General features: G+C 44.8%; 2 pseudogenes; both read right to left on the bottom strand.

The window, feature by feature from the left end:
- Positions 1-12,224: 12,224 nt before the first annotated feature.
- LOC136510650 (uncharacterized) lies at positions 12,225-12,931 on the bottom strand (annotated as a pseudogene).
- A 342-nt stretch (positions 12,932-13,273) lies between these two features.
- Positions 13,274-14,662, bottom strand: LOC136510649 (cis-zeatin O-glucosyltransferase 1-like; annotated as a pseudogene).
- Positions 14,663-21,536: the final 6,874 nt, after the last annotated feature.

Genomic DNA, 21,536 nt, shown 5'->3' with positions numbered 1-21,536 from the left:
CCAGTCTTTGGCATCATTGATGACATATGGGAACTTGACTATGTAATGGATATACAAATTGCCCTGTTTCAATGCCGCTGGATCAAACAACACCAAGTCAACGAGATCAGGTTGACAGTCGTGTACTCGACAATCTAGGCTACTAAGATGACCCTTAGGTGCTCGCTTCACGTGTCGCACAATTTTTCTATTTACCTGACTCGTAGCCCCAAAGAAGAAGACAAAATATGTGGTTGCCTCCAAGAAACAACACATTATCGGAGTTGATGGCGTGGACTATGTTGAAGAGTACAATAACTACACTGAAATAACTACACTGAAATGCAATTGTTCACAGACTTCCCTAAGAAGATAAGTGCTGTGAAAAAGAACCTACCAAAAAGCATATTACCATGGGAACGAAAAGGTATCAACACTGCAACAGCAATCCCTATTTGCCAACACATGGGTTGCAACGGAAGAAGCATCCGTAGCTAATGCGCCGACTGTCCATGCTTAGCCGGCCTGCATGCCCGCTTTCTCTTTATATATATATATATATATATATATATATATATATATATATATATATATATATATATATATATATATATATATATATATATATATATATATATATATATATATATATATATATATATATATATATATATATATATATATATATATTTTTATTATTATTATTATTATCACTCCCCCACCCATTCCGCAGCATTCGCACGGTTTTGCCTGGTCAGTTTTCCCGATGCCTCTAAACCTAGCGGCGGCGCAACTGCAGAAATCGTGTTTCCCTCCCATATGCGGCGCCAGATGTGATCCCCCTGCGGTGATGGATCACCAGTGCCAGTGATCCAGTGAAGATTGTCAGCCTGTTTGTTTCGTAAATTTCCAGCCAGAAACAATATTTTTCTCTTCCACTAAACCAACTAGCCATTAAATAATTCACGTCGTTTCCGGCCTCCCGAACAGGCCGTGTAGCGTCGGCTTGCTTCCTCACCTTCAAAATCGGCAGTGGCCGCTTGCTTCCTCACCATCAGGGGCGGGCCCGTTCCTCCGCGAGTGGAGCAACTCGCCATCGCTGCCAGCCGAGAGATGAGACCACCCGTGCCCGGCGTCGGAGCCTCGGCAACCGGCACCCGCGCAGTCATCCAGGGGCCACGCAGGGCGGCAGGGGTCCAGGCCACGAGGGGCTAGGGCTCCAGGTCTAAGGCACAGAGCCTCGCTGCCGCCGGCAGCTGCCGAGGAAGAGCGGCCCCTCCCCGCACCACCGCGGTGGCGCTCCCCGTAGGTCCGCCCCAGGTGCCTCGCGGCCACCCCCTGCGACAAGACCGCAACAGCGAGTGGAGCCAGTCGGCGTCCATGGAGCAGAAGCAGTCTCGAGCAGATCCCCATCTGGCCCGTATTTTTCGATTGTCACTTTCTCAGCTCTGAAGTCCTATACATTCAATGATTCAATTGGATTGGAAAGTGAAAACTGAAATTAGAGTCTAAATTTACATATTGCTCAATCGATATTGGACAGGTTATTAGGTTCATCCAATTAAGATGTGGCCAAAGACATCAAATGTTTGTTCAATTGCTTAGATAATTGGGGTTAATTTTATAGTTGTTGACTGAATCTATATCACTATGCATCAGGATGGGGTGCGTCTAAATAACTGCATATTCGTTATTATCAATTTCTGTGACGGCGAAATTGATTATACAAATATGGTGTTATTAGCTTGTTCTGATCAAACAGGGTGTTATTTGTTCTCACTGATTATTTCTTCAGTTTACTGATTAACAGGTAGGCGGAAATTCAATTATGCTGACTTCATTCTATATCTGTTCTTAAATTTGTCACTTTTTCATTTTTATTAACTGATTTATGATTTTATTTTCTGATATCCATTCAGGTGGACAGGTGGAGACAGGCATGAGAATACGTCAGGGACCATAAAGAGTTACTTCTCCATAGTAGAGATTCGGTGACATATTGTCCTGTATCAATCAGAGTGTGTATGCGCATCACAATTTTCTGTGCTAATTCTTAAAGGATATTTTTCTGAAGCAGAAACATCAGAACTGAATTGTTTCAGTTCAATGACAGAATAACAAGTTGTTTGTCTCTCTTACAGTTCGGTCTGGCTTAGCAGTCTTTTTAGTTCATTCCTAACTCTTGTCTGCTAGTAGACTTCATTTCTGCTAGTTGTTTCTGAATTGACATTTTTCTCATCTCAGTCTTTTTCCAGCAGCTTGTGTCCATCTGTTCCTTCTCTGTTTCTATCTGTACATCAGTGACAACCATCAGTCCATGCCTTCCCTGGTTTTCAGATAACAGCAGCAGCACTTCGACAGAGTAAGCAGAGGTAAGCTCCCTGCTGTTCCTATCTTGCAGTAGTGTTCTGATCTTTGCTTGCAGGTCAAGATAATTTGCACATGTTCATTATCTTGCACTAGTGTTCGACAAGGTTTAGTTTACATATCAGGTTGTCTCTTTTGTTTTAGCTTTTTACTGCCTATGCTGCTACTACTGTAATTAGCTATCCTACTTGTCTTGTTTTCCCCTGGCTGTAGCAGTCTCCTTGTTGTATGTCGGGTTCAGTAATTGTTATCTAGTAAGTGTACCTTGTAATAGTGTGAATAATTCCTTGTTAATTCCTTCTTGCTGATAGTTTGCATTTTTAGCCTTGCCTTATTTTCTCTTCTCGTTAATTAGTGTTTGAGCTCAACTTTTAGTAAGAGTTTTTTCTGTAAGTTTATCTAGTTTTTGCTTTGGTTCCTGCTCATCTTGCTTCCATGATGTAATTACCTGCTTTACAGGTCTCCTTTTTATCCTGTTGTTTAAGTGTCATGTGCGAATTAGACTTCTTTACTTGCATAAGTGGCAGTGATTCACTGAAATAATAAAAATAAACATTATTATAGATGTAATTGCCTGAATTGTCCTGTCAACAATATCTTGACAGTTTACACTCTACTTAATAAGATTCTGCATCCTGTGCTTTCCTAGAAAATTTTGGAACCTACAGAAGTGAATGAACTACATTCTACAATTCACATGATATCTGAACGTGTTCTATATAAATCGAATTATATGTTCAGATATATTGATGCTTTAAGAAATTAGCAGTGATACATTTGGATACTTGTACTTACAAGATCGTGTTTGTTTTTTCTTATTCAAGGTCAGTGTTCAGATGAGTAAAGTTGGCTAAGTTTCATCAGCAACGGTTTTATGTGAAGATTATGCCAGACAAGATTGGAGCTTTATATTTCAGTTTTAGAACGTGAAATTGTCTGATAGAGACAAGATTGGAGCCTTTTCTTTGGGCTGTATTGACAAGATTGCTTGTCAAAGCACAAATATTTGTATGGATGGTACTCATTGTAATGCAACAATTTGATTTTTAATATATGGCCAAGTATTGGTATTTCTCTTGTGTGAGATGGTCTCTAATTTCCAATATTTATTCAATGATAGTTTATTCCTGTTGTAACAAAAAATGATAGTTTATTCCTAGGTACGCATATAAACGTTGCCGCAATCTAAATCTTTATGTTGCTAGGACTTGTAGAAGTCGTGGGTGTGCGTTTGGTATAAAAACATATATGTGTTGCTATAGCCTATTAATATCCGTTGTAAACTTGCAACGGTTATTTGTAGGTATTACCAACGCATATATAAGTGTTGCAATAGACCCTTGCAACGCCACTTTAGGCAACGCATATTAGATGCGTTGGTATAGACCCTGCCAACGCATATATAGACTTTTAGCAACACATATGCGTTGCAAAAGGGGTGTCATTTTGTAGTGCAAGGGGAAAGTTGTTATGGGCTAGTTGTATGTGTGTGAGACTACATTTTATGTAGTTGTGTGAGACTACATTTATGGTATGTGCGTGAGACTATATTTATGTATGTGTGTGAGACTGCTATTACTTTGTTGGTTGAAGAAATGACCAATACAAAAGTTGTAGAGATTGATGAGTTCTACAACTTTTATGCTCGTGACTTTTTCATTTGAAATCATATGCTCCTTCAATATGTTGTTCCATATTTCAATATTTTTGAAATTCAAAATTTGAACTTTTCAAAATATGTCACATGAGAAGATGGCCGTCCGAAGGAAAAAGAGAGCGCCCAACAGTTAGAAAATTTTGGACCCAACGTGCTTCTGTATATATAATCAGGACAATTTGTAGGGCGGCTCAAAACACAAGTCACCCCTACAAGGGTATATTCCTGATTTAGGCGCCCCCTACATTTTTTTTGCATTTTTTTAATTATTAATTATGTATATTTTTTATAAATGTACAAAAACCATTTGCTATATTTGCCTGTACACATAAAAAACAAAGTGATAGTATACCTTGAACAAAGTGATAGTACCATATTTTTTATGTGTACAGGCAAATATAGCAAATGTTTTTTTGTACATTTATAAAAAATATACATAATTAATAATTAAAAAAATGCAAAAAAAATGTAGGGGGCGGCTAAATCAGGAATAGACCCTTGTAGGGGTGGCTTGTGTTTTGAGCCACCCCTACAAATTGTCCTGATTATATATACAGAAGCACGTTGGGTCCAAAATTTTCTAACTGTTGGGCGCTCTCTTTTTCCTTCGGACGCCGTCAGGCTACCCAATTTTTCTCCCACGCCCGCCGTGGCCTCTCGGACCTCTCCGCCGCTTCCCCGGACCTCTCCCGACGCCGGCGCCACCTATCCTTACCCACCACCCGCAGCTCGACATCCCCGGGCCGCCACGACGCCACCCCATCTCCACATGGCAGCTAGGGTTTACGGCCCATCTCCGACTCGACAGCTAGGGTTTGCGGTCCATTTCCGACCCGGCGTCGTCGCCCCATCTCCGACGTCGACCTCCACCTCCACCCACTTGCTCCATCCCTTGGGCCACCAAGCAAGTTAGGGTTTGCGGCCGCCTCATCTCCGACCTTGAGGTGTCGCGGGCCCGCTCCCCGCCCTACTGTGCCACCGGTGCTTGTGCGCTCCGGCGTCAATGCTCCCTCCCCTGACGAGCGGCCCTGGTGCCCGTGCTCTTCGACGTATGCGCTCCTCCCCTGTCGTCCATGCTCCCTCCCCCAACAAGCGGCCCGACTGCCCGTGCTCTCTGGTGTCCGCACACTCCTCCACCAGTGGGTGCCCAGGTTTCCCATGCTCTCTAGCGCCTGCACTCCTCCCCTAGCGTCTGCGCTCCCTCGCCCGACGAGCAGCCCAGGTTGCCCGTGCTCTCCGGCGTCCGTGCTCCCCCACTGGCAGGCGGCTCGGCTGCCCGTGCTCTCTGGCATCCATGTGCTCCCTCCCCCTGCGTTCACGTCTGGTATACCATAGCTTCCCTATGCCCTGCATATCCTCTTGCGTGCAATGTAGCTTGTTTGTGTGCCTGATGGCTGATGCCACTGAAATGCTTGCTTCTCAAATTGAGCAACTGATATTTAGGCCTGTGATGACACAATGAGATGGTTGATGAGCTAGGTCAATGTCTTGATGTTTTCTGTAATCCATTTCTATCACCGATGCATATCTGTTCTCTACTTCTTCAATTACTGTTTGTCACTGCTTATTCTATTGATGTTGTTGTTCTTCCTTGCTTTAGTATTAACTAGTTAATTGGGGCCACCTCTTATTGTATGATGATTTAATTATGGTGTTTGAGGCCTATTAGTTTGGATAACACTAATTGTATGTTGACAGCTATGTATAACTTGCCTATGTATAACTGAGCACAAGCCCTTTGTTGTGATGATTTTTTACTAATTTGAGAGCACCTCCCAAAAATTGCTTCTACTACTACTTCTAGTTCAGCCAATGAGTTGTCTTTTACTTTGTTTTAGTTTGGGGGCATGACCTAAAAGTCCTGGGGCCAACTAAGAATACCATCTGAGATTTTTCTCCTGTCTTTTAATTTGCTATATTAGATTTTTCTAGAACTTTCCTCCCTCTCTCTCTCTCTCTCGTCTCTAACTTCCTTTCTTTCTGCTGTCTGCTCATGAGATGAATAATGTGACTTCAAAATTGAGGCAAAGGGCTTTCATGCAATGAGGATTTGCTGAATCCAGTGTGTTTTGAAGCTTGTTCAGAACCACTACTATCTATCTACTACTTCCCTACTACTATTGTCTACTACTTCTGTCTTTTGTCAATTACTTCTACTTCTGTCTATTACTTGTACTACTACTACTACTACTACTACTACTACTACTACTACTACTACTACTACTACTACTACTACTACTACTACTACTACTACTACTAATACTACTACTACTACTACTACTACTGTCTACTACTTCTCTTCTGTCAACTACTTCTACTTGTGTCTACTACTTCTACTACGTCCCTACTACTACTATTACTTCCCTATTACTACTTCTACTACTTCTACTTCTACTTGTATTACTACTCCTCTCCTTTCCTCTACTCTATGTTTGGTAGCAGCTGCTCTATTTTTTTAAAACCAGCAATTGCTTTTTTTAGCAAACTTTCACCTCCGCTCCCCTCTTTTGCCTATGATGAAATTATCCCACTCCATCACTTTATTTGGAATATGAGCTGATGATCAAGAACTTGTGAGGAACTTGGCATCATTACTAGGCGCCCCTACCATGTTTTTCTATATGCTCATTGTTTTTATATATGGTCCCCTATGTTTATGATGCCTTGATGCTCCAAGGTTTGATCAAATGGTGATTGACATGTTTCTGAGGCCTGACCTACTTCTTCTATTGTTGTTTATTGGATTAATTTATGACCTACTTCTACTCTTCTTCTCTCCTCTTCTACTACTACTAGTCCTACTTCTCCTACTCCTCTCCTCTCCTGTCCTCTGCTCATACTTCTCGTACTCCTCTCCTCTCATGTTCTCTTCTACTATAACTGTTTTCTTAACATAAATTTAGGAGAAGCGATGTCCACAGACCTACCTTCGTCGGATCTGCCAAGTTCTAGGAATTATGCATATAATCTGGGCTTCACACCAACATTAGGGATGGGAGACCACCCATATCCAAGCATAGTAAGTAACATGTTTTAAAGACACCTCTATAGATATTTAGTTCTGATATATATAGAATTCTTAAATGTAGGCAATTCAACCTATACCATGGTTTAGAGAGACGCTCTCAAATTTTAGGGTTGATGACATCAGTGTTGATACATTCCCTATAGAAGGTGGACGCATGCAATGTCAAATTGGCTTTTCTATTGTCGCTAGGTCGGGTAACCAACAAGGTCAGGTTGTACCAATCTTGGAGATAGGCAGCGCTCAACCTCACTACATTAGTGCTAAAAAAATGCTGTGCTAGAATGTTTGAGGGCGCTTCAAAATATTGGGTACAATATTCTTACATACTTCTCCATGAGGATACAAGCTTTGAATTTGGGCCGCCACCACGATATTGGGGGCTATGAGAACAACATAAATGATGTGGTCAGTCTCGTAACTTATATCTAGATTAATTGTTATGTCTATATATGCATGGTTCTGATAAACCATATTTTTCTCAACACTTGTAGGTTGAGCAATATGATGTAATATATGTAAGTTGTAGCTTTGAAGCCATTATCAACCAGGCCATGTATCAAATGGGTCGTTATGAATGAGAATATGCTAGGCCAGTATTCACTTCATAGGGAATTCAGACTAGGGGGTCTTCTCAACCATTGCTGATCGTTGTTAGTAGACCTTGTGACATACGCAAGCTGTAGCTTTGAAGCCATTATCAGCCAGGCCATGTATCAAATGGGTCGTTATGAATGGAAATATGCTGGGCAGTATTCACTTCACAGAGAATCCAGGAAAAAGTGCTTGTGACTAGGGGGTCTTCTCAACCATTGTTAATCGCCGTTAGTAGACCTTATGACCGATCTTGTAAAGCAAGGGAGAGTGCACTAGTAAATAAATTATGCTACATCAGTGACATCTGGGCATATGAAGTGTATGGCCAACACTTTTCCGATTACGTGGTACAACGTCATGAAGTTTTAGGAATTTAAATTACTGTTGGTTGTAATAGTGAACCGATCTAAATTATTATGGTTTGTGATGAACTAATCTAAATTATTATGGTTCTTGTGAATTATTATGGGTTTATAATGTCCTTGTGAATTATATATTATATATGTATATATATGTTCTAATCAGATTTAAATTTTCAAATTTTGTATTTTTTTGTGAAATTGATATCGGTGCAATGACTGAACCCACTAGCGGCTACTTGATCCATCACAAAAAATACAAATATAATTCTGCATTAGAACATCAGGCTTGTCAAAAACCCATTCCCTTCCAGTACTACGGTAAGGATTTTTAGGGGTGGCTCAAAGAGGTTTGTAGGGGCGGCTCGGCCAGCCGCTCCTACGATACTGTTGCTACAAATGGTAGGTTTATAGGAGCAGTTGGTAAGCCGCCCCTACAAATCAGTTTTGTCGAAGGAACGATAGAACCGATGGACTGTTAACTACAGGCCCGCACTGTTGTCAGTCATGATATGGTCACATTTGTTTCTGCTTTCATTACAAAGAAAAAAAGATGAAACATGCGCTGCTCGTGAATATCGCACGCATCCAGCTCCACCTCAAGCTGCTCCTTCTCCATGGAAATGGATACCATTATCCCAAACTCGTACGGAGGAAAACACGTACGAAGGAGAGAAAATGCGTACTGAGGAAGAAGAAAAATAGAAATAAACTGGTATCTTGGGCAAGGAATGGCAATGATGTAATTTTTCTAACTCCACCAAACTTGAGTTGGTGGAGCACCCTGAGAAGCTCCACCAAAATGGTAAATCTGGTCTCTAGATTCATTATTTTGATGGATCTAGAGTATTTGGGATTTTTTTTGTGGAGTAGAGCTGAAAATGATGAATCTTGAGCTGGTGAATCTCTACCAATACCAAACAGGCTCTATGCATTTTTCCTGTTCTAACATATAAGACCTTTTAGTTTTTAATATATTTCTTCTATTGCGTATCGATATATAGTGTATATCTAAGTGCATAATAAAAACTATGTATTTAAAAAAACCAAAACATCATATAATTTGGAATTGAGAGAGTATTGTTGTATGGGTTAGTTTTATTTTTGTACATTATATACAAGAGTTTACATGTTAATTTTTTTTCCCTTTCTTACTACATATGATTTTTTTACAGACACGTGCTTATCATACGTGTATGTCAATTTATTAGTTCATGGACTTGCTTGAATTTTAGTTTCATTTTAGGCGACGGTTATTGCATATATTTTATATTAAAATTGCTGCTTTAGTTCATTGCAATGTCTGTAGACACAATCTGTAATTTTTGGTTCCGAGAATAAAACACACATGTTAGACAAAACACAAACTCGAGAAGAATCTGATTTGTGTTGGCACAAGGGTAATTAATAATTTACAATTGTATTTATAGTGAGACAAGGACAAAAAATTTGATATGTTATGACACAAAGACAAATAACAAATCACAAAATTAACAATTTACTTGTACTAGTGTTGGTGGTACAAGAGTATTATTTGAAGTCATCTTAAAATTCTGACGCATGAAATATAGGAGAAGTGATTAGTTCAAATACAAGTTTAAAGATGTGAAAACCAGTTTTTTGGACAAACCGACACTACGGGGAACACGTGATTTCTCGAGTGCAAAAATCTTTGCCGAGTGCCAAATTTCGGGCACTCGGCAAAGACCTGCTTTGCCGAGCGCCGCACTCGGCAAAATATGGCACTCGGCATCACCTCCCTGTTGTTCTCCGGATACACACTCTCCCAAGGCAACCGGAGCCTCAGCGCGTACGCCCAGACATGGATAATCTTCTTTATGTTTTCATCTTTATTTATTTATTCTAACGCTCAATTCTCATTACTTGTAATCATCTTTGTGTTTTTCTCGCAGTCCTAGACGCACAAGGCTAGGAATACAATGAGTTCATGGCGTACGCCCTGGCACACAAGGGCAAGGCGACGGCCCCGGAAGTCACCTACAACCCGGCGGATGGGCCCGAGGCGTACACCAACGCGAGCGTCCACAGCAAGCTTAGCGAGTACACCTCGGCGGCCCGCGAGCGCCATGGGGAGGACTTCGATCCGGCCACCCAGCCCCTGGACACAGACCTCCTGATGAGGCTGGGAGGGGGGAAGCAGCATGGCTGGTACTGGATGGCGGACAACACAGTCGACTCCGCCTCTGTTCCCATCCTCGCCGAGATTCGAGCAAGGAGCACGAGCTCCTCCCTCCCCATACGCTCTCGGCAGCAGAGCTCACAGCAGCAGATGGCGGAACTCCAGGTTAGTACTATTTTATTCGTCGTTCATTGCTTTTACACATCTACCTTACCTTTGCATTGTTTAAACATTGCGGGTGGAATGTTGCAGGCCGACTTGCGGAGGTTGGAGGCCCAGCAGGCGGCCCGGCGGAGGCCCATCGGCTAAAGATGGAGGCTGACAAGCCCAGAGGGCGGCCGAGGCGCAGAGGCTGCAGGACATGTTCAGCTTCATGGCGAGCCTTCAGGCCTTGCCAGGTGTGATCGTGCCTCAGTCGTTGCTCGCTCCAGTTGTGGCTCCTCCTCCTCCTGTAGGGACTCCGGTGAGTATATATGGTTGTTTATTCCTTTAGCTTGTGCGGCCCTCCTGTAGATACTCATGAATTCGCTTCTCCTTTGTGCAGCCACAGTCGGTGGGTTCGAACCCGACTCCTCAAGGTGACCCTTCTCCACAGGTCGGGTGGCCAACTAGCCCTCCTCAAGGTGGCAGTTCACACTCCGGGTAGGGAGGCTGGCTTTAGGTACCATTTATTTGTTTCTTTTCATGTTGCATGGACTTGTGTTAGACTTAGCCTTATGTTGGACTACTACTAGAGACATATATATACTGTGATGGATATTGTCATAGATGATGCGAATGTATGTGATGGATTATGGACAATGGATTTGTATGTGATGTATTATGGATGGTGGATGTGTATGTGATGGATTATGGATGTGTATGTGATGGAATATGGATGTGTATGTGATTTATCATGTGCTGTGTGTTGATATAAATGTGATTTCTTTGTTTGTGCTGATGGAAAGCAAAAAACCAAAAAAAATAGCATTTTTCCCCCTCTTTGTCGAGTGCCACACTCGGCAAAGAGGGCTTTGCCGAGTGCCGTGACCATGGCACTCGGCAAAGCTGGGAAGCAGAGACCCAATTTCCCAGCTTTGCCGAGTGCCAGAGCCATGGCACTTGGCAAAGATTTTTTTTAAAAAAAAGAAAAAATTTCTTTGCCGAGTGCAAGAGTATGGCACTCGGCAAAGAATTTTCAAAAGAAAGAGAAAAGATTCTTTGCCGAGTGCCGCTGAGGTGGCACTCGACAAAGAGGCCGCCAGAGTTGACGTTGGATTTTTTTTTGCCGAATGCTGACGTGACACTCGGCAAACGCTTTACAGAGTGCCCGATATGTGGCACTCGGCAAAGAAACCTTTGCCGACGGGTTCTTTGCCGACTGCTCTTTGCCGAGTGCGGCACTCGGCAAAGCCTTTGCCGAGTACAATAGGGACTTTGCCGAGTGTCCTAAGCACTCGGCAAAGAGCCCGTCTGCAGTAGTGCGAGCGGCGAACTTTATTGATCATCATTCAATAAAAACTCCATAATAAAAATACGGGGATCATCATCCCAGATATAATAAGTCTTTAAGTGCATAGCCCGCCTCGCCAGCTGATGAGCCGCTTAGTTAGTTTCCCTACTGCAGTGCTCAATGGAGATATTCTGGAACCCGCACCAGATCGCACTCATAGTACACTGCTGAGTTAGCAGTGAAGCCTCCGCTCCCTATAATTTCGACAACCTCCGTATAATCGGATTGAACACAATTACCAGATTCACGAAGACATCCGCTTTTGCTCTCTTAGTAATTTATTTCCAGGGTTAGTTGCATGGCAGTACCGAGAAATACATTATTTCTACAAATGCTTGCTTAGATATGTACGTTTATTTGACAAATCGAGTTAGAGAATAGTAGTGCCAACTGCGAAACAACATACAACTGAATGAAAAATTCTATAAAATTGTTTTGGAACACCAAGAATTAACATAGATACCAGAGAAGGATGTAGCATGTTTTTTTCATACATCCTTGTATCCTAATTTCTATTGTTCATGCACACCCCTAGAAATCATGTGGGTTATATGTGAACGGTGAAAAAACCGTTGATAGAAGCGCTCGACCCACACGTCCCCGTCCATTCAGTATGGAGCGTCGTCCTCCTGCACCCGCCTACAGCGAAGTCCCTTCACGTCCTTCTTCCATAACACATCTTCATCGTCATTGCCGCAGCCATCGGTTTCTTCTACACCTTCACGCCTGCCTCGCTGACATACTTGTTTGAAAGCATGGCCAACCTTCTTCTTGACCATCCGTGACCTCGACCGCAGGTGCAGCCAAGCCATCAATGGCATCGCAGTCTTGATTATTCCTGACAGCGTTGTCACAGACGGCGGCGGTGATGGCGCCGGGGTATCCAGCTGACGAAAAAAACGTACCCGAATGGAAGCTTTCGGACGATCTTCATGGGAGAGGCTGGGGGAGTGCGTTCGATACTGCTGGTTAGGAAGATGGGCGGCGGCGGGCTGAGCCGAAACGACGGGGGCTCGTCGTCGACGTCGACGCCTGTGGAGAAGGAACGCAGCTCGGAGCTGTTGGCGGACACAAACGTATTCGCATCGCTCTCCTCACGCTCACGGTCACAGACGACCCCATCCTTTTTGTTTTGGCTGGGATCGTCCTTCTTGGCAGTGGCACCCCAACAGAGCGATCTTAACACTTGGGGGATGCGCTGTCTGTGCTTCAAGGGCAGGGTATGTAACTTCATTACCTTCTTGTTCATCTTCTTCCGTGGCTCTTCATTGTTTGGTGATGACATGGTGGAGCGGCGACGAGAAGGTCTCTGCATCCTCTCTCTCCCCGTGTCTCTCTCTCTCTCACCCTCTAGCTCTCTAGCTCTCTCTCTTTCTGAGGAAGTCACAACAAACAATGGAAAGAGATGCAAGAGTGCGGGTCCGTGAAATACATAAAAGAGTGAAATACGCTGCCGGCCCTTTAACTTGTCGACCTGTGCCAGTCCGGTCCACGAACTTACAAACGCGGAAAATAGGACCCTGAACTTGTCAAGTTGTTCACCGCAGGCCTATTTCCCATCCGGCACGGCCTTCAGGCGACGTGGCAGCGCTAGCGTAGCAGACGAAGTCGCCGCACGGACGCCACATCGCGGCACAGTCGCCGCACGGACCATGGATCACCTCGTCACGTACGCGACGAGCTCGTCCAGGTCCCGCCTAGACGACCCGCCCTCGGCCATGGCACCGCGGACGGCCTCCCCGAGAGCGGTCGCCCGCCGCCAGATCTCGGCGCCTTCCTCCGAGGCCATAACCCTGTCGATGGCGTCGCGGATCGCGGCCGCGGGGGTCACGTCGTGGCGCCGCTCCCAGGGGCGCACGAGCACGCCGGCGCGGAGGAACATGCAGACGAGCTTGGCGTCCTAGGGCTGGTCGCTGTGCATGGGCCACGCCAGGATGGGCTTCCCTGTGGCTTAGGCTCTCCACGGTGGAGTTCCAGCCGCAGTGGCTCATGAACGCCGCCGTCGCAACATGCGCTAGGATCTCCAGCTGCGGCGCCCACCCGGTGACCACCACGCCAGCGCGGGCGTCGCCAGGGCCGAGCTCGGACGCCGCGGCGGCACGGAGGGTCTCGGTCGCGGCATCCCCTTCCCCGCCGCCGCGCAGGTCCACGCGGTCGGCGTCACGCAGCACCCACACGAAGTGCGCCCCACTGTCCCGCAGCGCGGCGGCCAGCTCGCGCACCTGCTCTAGGCGCAGTGACGACGTCGTGCCAAACGAGACGTACAGCACTGACGACGGCGGCTGCGCGTCGATCCAATCCAGGCACTCGCGCCGCCGCGAGCTCTCGTTGCCAGTCCCACTGCTCGCGCCGGCACCGGGGAGGAGCACCGGGCTGAGAGGCCCGACGGCGAACAGCCTGCGGCCGTCGGAAGACAGGATCCCCTGGAGCACGTCGAGGAAGTCGCCCTCGAGCGTGCGGTAGGTGTTAACGACCATGCCGACACCGGGCGGGCGCCGGCGCTCCTGCCCCATCCACCTGGCGAGCGCAACGAACTCCGGGGTGGCGCAGGCGTCAGGCGGGTGGCACACGAGGCCATGGTGGCGCAGCAGGGTGTGCTCCCGGTCCGCCCACCTGACATTGTAGGAGGCGGTGAGGCAGTGCACGCCGAGGGCCTCGGCGCTGGGCAAGCGCGTGGCCTCGGCCACCCTGAACGCCGCCATGCAGTCGTGGAGGACAACAACGCGGCGGTGGGTCGCGGCGAGCTCCGCCAGGAGCATGGCCAGCGGGGCCGCGCGCCGGCGCAGTAGGCCTCGAAGAGCGGCTGCATGTGCGCCGGGAAAGGGGAGCGCGGGTCCGGGGCGGGGGACTCGTGCGCGGGCACGTCCAGCGCGCGGAAGTGCACCGCCGCGGGGAGGGTGCCATACCAGTCGTGCAGGCGCGCGTGGGCCTCCTAGAGGTGCGGCTCCGGCGCCACAAAGTGGACGGGGACCCTCCACGCGGTGAGGAGCAGGGACAGGTGTAGCAGCTGGTCGTCATGCTTCGTCCGCCACGCTGGCGCTGCCATGTCGCCTGGAGGCCGCGTCGGATGGGAAATGGACCTGCGGTGAGCAACTTGACAAGTTTAGGGACCCATTTTCTATGTTTGTAAGTTCGTGGACCGGACTGGTACAAGCCGACAAGTTAAAGGGCCGCCAGTGTATTTCACTCTAAATAAAATGAATGAAGACGGACAAAATACGCCAGATTTGATCAGATCGACTCTGATATCTTATATCTTGGTGGATTATGTTTCTATGTGGGATTATAGAAACCCAGCACGATTCGATTTGCGATCAGATGAGGAAATGGTTTGTGGTAACTAAAGGCTGACATTAATTTGGGTTAAAAAATGGGTACGCCCCATTTGGCAGAGTGAGATTGCCAAATATTCAGTAGTAAATGATATCCACATGGTGTGTTCACAAATATACAAAGTTATAAAAGATATCTTATACTAATGTTACATATATATCCATCTATTATTATACTAAAGAAATGAATAAATTGGAAAATGCATACCACTCTAAGGATCGGACTCCATGTCTTGTCCCTTCTATGGGTTTGGAAAATTCCATCTAACACATGCCATTGCTTTCTACTTCCTCCGTTCCAAATTATAAGTCGCTTTGACTTTTTTGATTTATTCATTTTTATTATATACCTGGACATAATATTATATCGAGACACATAGCAAAATAGATGTACCAAAAAAGTCAAATTGACTTATAATTTAGAACGGAGTGAGTACTGAACTGATGATGGAGGGACCATACCCTCAACGTCCAAAACATCATTCGACACAGCATCTCTGCCATTGAAAGCACACTCTCAATACGAGATGCATAAATCATACTAGACCCTCAATTCTCACCTTTGATCTCGGCACTGAGTTGGCGCGGCAAGTGTATAGTATGGTTGACCAGAGGACACTCCGGTCCTCCCAAACCCTAGCAGCTTCCGATCCTCACGGGCGCCCTCGGCACGACTCCCTCCATTTGTCTATTGATGCTCAACATTGGGGCAACAACCAACACGACGCTCGGCGATCAACATCACCGCACTTCCGCGCTCATTAGGTTTAGGTTGTCGACTACTCAGACGCCAACGAATAGTGGTGTTGGCTGATGGAGACTTGAAGTCTTGTGAACGGTGAACCGACGAACATGGTTGTTCTGCAATTTGTGAGTCGAAGATTTGACGTGTATCCTGGGTCCGTCTGTAGTCCTCCCCTATGACCGAGGTGTGCATGCGTCCCCATCTCTAGTGACCCCACTAGGGAGTCAAACACGTGGGCAGCAGGAGTTTTCTAATTCTCTAGCGAAAAGTTTTGTTTTTTTATATGCATTCATTCGTACATGCTCTCCTCAGCTGAGTCTAAAGCCTTGTAGATCCAACCTGCCACTATGGAGTTTCTCTATGTAGGAGGGGGTCTTCTCGTTGCCCATCCACCAACATGCCACCACTCTACACCACAAACGAAGGGTCGCCGCCTAGGGTAGAGCGCCGCCACTGCTACCGTTGCGCCTAGGGCCCCTCTCATTCTTCCTCTCCGGTGCATCTACTGAAGACAAGAAGGGGAGGGGACCCATCCTCTTTTCACAGTTTTCTTGTGTCTTAGTGTTGAGTTCAAATGATTTTTTTGGCAAAATCAGATGATTTTGGTTAGGATTGTGTGTCCTGCGATGACTTCGGTGATTGCCACGATGAGATCGTTGTTGTAGGCGTCGATTTCATCGGTAGGCGGCTAATTTGTGGCCTTTATTTGTAAGGGGAAGGATGCCTCTGGAAGGCCCCTACGTGGACAGCGACTTTGGGTCATCGATCTTATCGTCGATGGTCGCGGAGAGAAAATCAAGATCTCGTGGTGATGAATATGCATCCTAGGTCGTACCAGTTGATGCAATTGTCGACATTCTTTCAGCAATTTAGATGCATTTTGGACTGGTTTTGTTTACACCAAAATTTGGGAAGAAGAACGCGGGAATTAGAAACTTTCAAGATTGTGTCATCAAGGAATCGATTGTGTAAAGATTGATATCAGCTGATTCAGACGCAGTACTGGGATCGGCTCTCTTCGGATGACTTCAGGAGAAAGCGTCAATGAGCTATGGTTGGCATCGGGAAAAACATGTCAGACTCTTCAAAAAGGGAAAGATTATAGCACAAGTTATCTTAAGTTAGGAATGTTTTCTCTTATACCAAAGATTATAACGAGTCGTACTTGAGTAGGATTCATGTTTAGGTTCCGGGTATAAATATTGGACCCTGGCTATTGTAAAAGATAGACAATCAATCAATGCCAATTACTTACTTTTTTGGCTTCACGCCAACCCTTAGGAGTAGGAGTACCATAGATCTCGGCGAGTTCTTCAACAAGCAGGGCTACATCCGATCGACCTTCGGCTTGTCTATAAGTACCGTCATGGCTTATACCTTTGCTTGTAAGGCTACATCGGTCTGGCCGACCTTTTATGAGCTCTAGTATAAGTTAGTTATCGATCCTTATCTAGTTTAGGTACGGCTGCATCGGTTAAGTTCAACCTCCACTGCTCGAATTAGATTAAGGTCAAGTTATTGGCTCTACCTAAGGGTGGCATCCTTCGGGTAGATTCATTAAGTTACCGATCTTGCTGATGTTCTTGTTGTCATTAGTTGCAGCAATATCAACCTGCCCGATCGAGATCGATCTAGATCGGCCTCACATCCTTTTAGTCCATCGTTTATTTTGTCGCATTGCTATGGTTCTAACTTTAAATGACGGATTATGTTTTATCGACTGTTCTACTTCGATCTTGGTCGTGCATAGTATGCGGCTAAGGCATATCTGATTTTGAGAAGGTTTACTAGCTAGTTGAATCTGGTTTATAGCTCACTATTATGGCTATAACGATCCGGCCGATCCCCACTGATAGCACTTTAAATTGTAGTATGCTAGTTGGTAGATTTGCTTTCGACCAGGCATGACCTTGACTGTTTGCTATGGCCACATTGGCTAAATAGCCGATTGCCAGTACTTTAACATTTATAGTGTGTCTTCATGATTCAGTTAAATGTGAATAGATCCATTTACTTTGAAGGTTTGATCTGTTGTCTTTATCATGGTTGCCATCGATCCGGTCGAACCCCGCTGTTAAGGAGAATAGGTTAGATTTGATGAGTTTATAGGTCTGTCCATATTAAACAGTCGATTGTTCATATGTTGTAACCCCTTTTCTACCTGAATCGGTTGTTTTAGCCGATTCGCCGGTGCATTCACAGATATGGCACGCTTTCATGAACCTGCTGAAGTATGGTCGGTTCTATGGATTTTTTGGTTCTAGATTACTAATATCATCATAGCTGCATCAATCCGATTGAACCTCATTGTTGGTGGTAATGAGTTAGATCTAGATAGTTCGTAGGTCTATCCGTATCAAACAGTCGATTATTTGCGTGGCATATCCCTTTTCATCGGATTCATTGGTTCTATACCACATATTGATCAAAATCTAGTTTAGCCAGTGATGTATCTTTGACACATACATGTTAATAACTTAAGGGAAAGGATCATTAAAACTGGGTGCATTGCATTCGTTACTATAAAATCAATCATGACCCGCGAGCGTTACAGTCCTTAACAGTCGATTTCTTCTCGTATCGGCTATTTAGTCGATTTTTTCCTGTCTGGCTGCTCCCGAAGCGGCACACTTGGAACTGTTTGGGCAAAACCGGCATGTTGCACCCTAAATTACTGATAAACTTTCTCTTCTTATCAATTACAAGTCAAATTGACTAGCACGCCCTTAGGAATTCACAGGATCGACTGGTCCTGTGTTGAAGCCAGGCAGATCTCCAGATCGTTCTAGCTTACTGCATGTCCACCAGGCGTGGCTACCACGTTTTCACGCCGACACGTGTTCTGGCACGCCTAGTGGGACCCCACAATCGTCATGGCAACTCACAACAATATGGACATTCTTATGGTGCCTTATGAAGACCTACCTGATGAGGATAAAGATGTCATCAGTAAAGCTATAAAAGAATTTCAGAATAAGTGTTTGTTGTCCTACACCAAGACACGTGACAATAAAGTTGTTTAGAAATATCCACTACCAAGAGTTTTGATGCATGGGCAGTCAGATACAGACGAAGTTGATGATAGGCGTTTCTTTATAGATGTTGTAAACAAATCTGTCCATGATGCCATGTTGAACCATAATACAACTTTCTTGAACACATTCCACAATACCATGAAAGATGTGTTTCATGGATGTCCAATTGATTAGGTTGGACTGACTTATTACAACATTCCACATCAGTCGACTCAGGGGACTAATTGTAACACCCTAGGTGTTTGTCACTAGTTAAGCAATGGGTTTGAGCTCAAACATGACATGTTAAGTGGTGATGAAGGTGTCAAGATCAAATCTACAAGAGTGAGCTCAAACTTAAACTTGGACAACACACCTTTGCTTACATGTGGACCATTGTTAAGATTATGCAAGAGTAATGCTAAACATGCCTATTTCATGTACATTACATCAACATGCATCCATCTTGACCAGTGGAAAAGTTTCATGAACTTCGGAATCAAGAAGTCACATGAAATGATAAGTTACAATCTTTCTTGGATTGCTTTAGTAAGTAAATGGGAATATGAGATGTCGACCAAACCTTGCTACCTTGCCCAAACAACTCTAATTGAACTCTACAACAAAAGTCATGAAGGGTTCGTGTTGAGCAGAAGTCAAGAAAATGCCTCAATCGGTCAAAAACTCTAATTTAAGCTTTACCGTGATGCTATTTTGACCTGTGTTTGCATGGAGTTGCACCTTAAATAAAAGTTGAAGTTTGAGTAGATTAGAACAAACTTTGTTTTTGGATCAAGAGCTAGATCAGCATGTAAGCAAGTCAAACCGAGGCTTAAACTTTGAATCTGCTACTGTTTTTAGAGTCCAAAAATATTCTAAGTCTAGGAGTTCCACTAAGCAACGACATTGGCATTCCGTGTTCTCCAAATTTTGTTTAACAACTCAATTTGGTCCAAAGATAAAAGTTGGAGTATACATTGTGGAGAAGCGCGTGCAAAAAGATGGCACCAGTTTGACTTCATTTTGACCATCAATTTTGGAGTTTGTTAATCGTTGTCAATGCATTGACAATGCCGTCTTTGAGCATAATTAACCGCTAATCTACTGCCCTAATGACCCTGGTCGCTAAATGAAAAATGAAGAGCAGTTCATGGGCTTCAAACTTTGTTTTGGGCCCAAGGTCCAAATCGGCACGGATCTGACCCAAAACCAGCGCTAACCTCACCCTCGCCGACGCCCGCTAGGTGTTCGTTGAAATGCCTTCGTGGCATTCATGCACCGCTCCACACCCCACCTCCCCAACACGTGTCCCTGCTGCTCCCTCTCGCGTTTAGAGAAGCCCAACGCCCTCCACGCTCGCTCAGCGCTCTCCCTCACCCGTCCCTTCTCGCTCTCCCTCACTATAACACCGCGCGCGACTGCGTCTGTCATGGCCGGCTAGCCGAGCTCGTCGCCGCCATGTCCCCGCCGCCCCAAGCTCCCTCGTGTCCCACCACATGCGCCACCGGTTCTGCCAACCTCTCCTCGTTCTCTCGCGCTCCTTCGTTGAGCCAACCTAGGGCAGGAGGCCGGAGGACCGCCGCCGCTGCATGTCACCGACGTGCGTGGCTAGGGCGCCACGACCCATCTCCCGGTCATCCACGGCAACCTTAGGGTCAGCATGGACCCCCCCGGTGCTCCCCGCCATTCCTACATCGTCGACAAGCCTTCTTCAGCTGAAATCGGTGAGCTCCCGCGCATCCTCTGCTCCAAATCCACATCAAGGACTTCGCGCAGAAATTCGATAAAAGGGAAGGGTCAATCTGCAAACCATAGACTCATTTAAATAGTCCTGAAGGACCTGTTCACTGACATTTAATTTATGTTTTCTACAGGGACCCCAGTGCAAAAGCGTTTTCCTTTTCTTTTTCATTATATGCATATAATCAGCTGAACTTTGGAAAATTGTAGCAACCGTAGAAAAATCCAAAAATAGCAAATGAGGACTTTTTGGAATCCTTGTGAAATTATCTATGCAGTAGATCTATAATGTGGCATATTTTAGTTTAAATATTTTGTTGTAAAAATAGATTTATGCAGTTAGGTTTTTAATACTAGTTATGTCTTGTCTTTTTCATAACTACAATTGTTGTCCTCACATAAATTTTTATGGTAGGCCAATGATGCTATGCCCTTGTTTAGTTCACAAAAAGTTTTTCCAAAAAGTGCTACAGTACCCATCACATCGAATCTTGCGATACGTACATGGAGCATTAAATGTAGACGAAAAAAAACTAATTGCACAGTTTGGTTTGAAATTGCGAGACGAACATTTTGAGCCTAATTAGTCCATGATTGAACACTAATTGCCAAATAAAAACGAAAGTGCTACAGTAGCCAAATTTCCAACTTTCCACCAACTAAACACGGCCTATGTGTATACTGTGGTAAAACTTTCAGGAGTTTAGGCTTGATAGTTTAAGAGTTATAAAAAGAACAAATGCCCTGTGTTGCTTTGCTCCTATTCTGAAGAGGCCTGCATGTTTGTATTATTTGGCTCAGTTAAGTTATGAATCATGCCTTGATGACAATACATGAGTTGTAGTACTTTTCATAAGATTTTCAAAAAGCTAAATAGCATAATTTTTGGGTTAAGTAGATTTTTAGTTATTGTTGCTTAAATTTCTGTGGTTGTTTCTGCCCAAACCCAGATAGGGTTGCATTGTTGGTACTGTGGGGCCTTTTAATAGCATAATTAGCTTTAGGTGTCTATAATAAAGTTGTTTGGAATTTTCTAAGCTTTCTAAAAAGTCCATAACCACATTTATTGGACGTGTAGAACTCTAGTTA

Source organism: Miscanthus floridulus, chromosome 16, assembly GCF_019320115.1.
Source record: "Miscanthus floridulus cultivar M001 chromosome 16, ASM1932011v1, whole genome shotgun sequence".
In the NCBI taxonomy this organism is placed as follows: Eukaryota; Viridiplantae; Streptophyta; class Magnoliopsida; order Poales; family Poaceae; genus Miscanthus; species Miscanthus floridulus.
This window is presented reverse-complemented; position numbering and strand designations above follow the sequence as displayed.